We start from the raw sequence: 1,948 nt of genomic DNA, 5'->3' as shown, positions 1-1,948 counted from the left end.
ATTTTACCAGTGTTTGTGAAAGTCAAAATCTTCCAGTGCCAAAATAAAGCACAGAATTGTAATTGTTATACAATGAGATTCTAACCCATGCATGCAGAGCACAATGGATTAGCAGTCCATCGCCTTAACCACTCAGATACCAAGTCCTGTGCTCTCGCTGTGGCAGTCAGCAATTTTCCCAGTGTTTGTGAATGTAAAAAATCTTCCAGTGCCAAAATAAAGCACAGAAATGTAATTGTTACACGATGAGGATGGGATTCGAACCCATGCATGCAGAGCACAATGGATTAGCAGTCCATCGCCTTAACCACTCGGCCACCTCATCCTGAAATTTGGTAGTGGCAAATGACTTTCAAAATCTGTAGTTGCTGTATGTAAACCCTTGATTGAAATCAATGAAGTTTGGTAGAGCACTGGCAAGGCCATGTGTCGATCCCATCGAGACATTTAACAAGCGTGTTATCCCGTCCGAGTGGTCTCAAGTGCTTGATTAAGTGTGGTGAGGTGTCGGTTCAAATCCACCGTGAGGTTACCCTTGGTGAAGCTATTCTTCAATACCTGAATCTTATTAGTCACTCTAGGATTGCGCAGGGATTCTATATTCATGTGGGGCCATGTAAGAGAGGAAATAACAAATGTTTTGTGAAGAGGTTGGTGTTATAATCCACACATGCAGTTCATCGCCTTCACCACTCAGATACCAAGTCCTGTGCTCTCGCTGTGGCAGTCAGCAATTTTCCCAGTGTTTGTGAATGTAAAAAATCTTCCAGTGCCAAAATAAAGCACAGAAATGTAATTGTTACACGATGAGGATGGGATTCGAACCCATGCATGCAGAGCACAATGGATTAGCAGTCCATCGCCTTAACCACTCGGCCACCTCATCCTGAATTTTGGTAGTGGCAAATGACTTTCAAAATCTGTAGTTGCTGTATGTAAACCCTTGATTGAAATCAATGTCGATCCCAGTTAGGCCTAGAGCAATGGCAAGGCCATGTGTCGATCCCATCGAGACATTTAACAAACGTGTTGTCAGGCCGAGTGGTCTCAAGTGCTTGATTAAGTGTTTTGAGGTGTTCGGTTCAAATCCCACCTTGAGGCTGCCCTTGGTGAAGCTATTCTCAATACCTGAATCCTTATAGTCACCTAGGATTGGCGCAGGGATTCTATATTCATGTGGGGCCATAAGTAAGAGAGGAAATAACAAATGTTTTGTGAAAAGGTTGGTGTTATAATCCACACATGCAGTTCATATCCCTTCACTCACTCAGATACCAAGTCCTGTGCTCTCGCTGTGGCAGTCACAGCAATTTTACTAGTGTTTGTGAAAGTCAAAATCTTCCAGTGCCAAAAAAGCACAGAATTTTACTTGTTACAAGATGAGGATGGATTCTAACCCATGCATGCAGAGCACAATGGATTAGCAGTCCATCCTGCTCTTCGTCACCTGAATCCTATTGGTCACTTTTTAGATTACGCAGAGGGAATCTATATTCATGTGGGGCCATGTAAGAGAGGAAATAACAAATGTTTTGTGAAGAGGTTGGTGTTATAATCCACACATGCAGTTCATCGCCTTCACCACTCAGATACCAAGTCCTGTGCTCTCGCTGTGGCAGTCAGCAATTTTACTCAGTGTTTGTGAAAGTCAAAATCTTCCAGTGCCAAAAGCACAGAATTTTACTTGTTACAAGATGAGGATGGGATTCTAACCCATGCATGCAGAGCACAATGGATTAGCAGTCCATCGCCTTAACCACTCGGATGCCAAGTCCTGTGCTCTCGCTGTGGCAGTCAGCAATTTTCCCAGTGTTTGTAGTCAAAAGCTTCAGTGCCAAAATAAAGTATAGAAATTGATTATTACACGATGAGGATGGGATTCGAACCCATGCATGCAGAGCACAATGGATTAGCAGTCCATCGCCTTAACCACTCAGATACCAAGTCC

The 1,948-nt window shown here is 43.3% G+C and overlaps 2 non-coding genes across 2 annotated transcripts; both read right to left on the bottom strand.

Moving 5' to 3' along the window:
* Positions 1-243: 243 nt before the first annotated feature.
* Positions 244-325, bottom strand: trnas-gcu. Its single transcript has one exon. It is a non-coding gene; the product is annotated as a tRNA-Ser (tRNA).
* Positions 326-804: 479 nt separating this feature from the next.
* Positions 805-886, bottom strand: trnas-gcu. The gene has a single exon. It is a non-coding gene; the product is annotated as a tRNA-Ser (tRNA).
* Between the last annotated feature and the right edge of the window lie 1,062 nt (positions 887-1,948).

This window comes from Oncorhynchus gorbuscha, unplaced genomic scaffold, assembly GCF_021184085.1.
Source record: "Oncorhynchus gorbuscha isolate QuinsamMale2020 ecotype Even-year unplaced genomic scaffold, OgorEven_v1.0 Un_scaffold_20945, whole genome shotgun sequence".
NCBI classification, from domain to species: Eukaryota; Metazoa; Chordata; class Actinopteri; order Salmoniformes; family Salmonidae; genus Oncorhynchus; species Oncorhynchus gorbuscha.
Note: the sequence above shows the minus strand (reverse complement) of the source record. Positions and strands in the feature narration are given on the sequence as shown.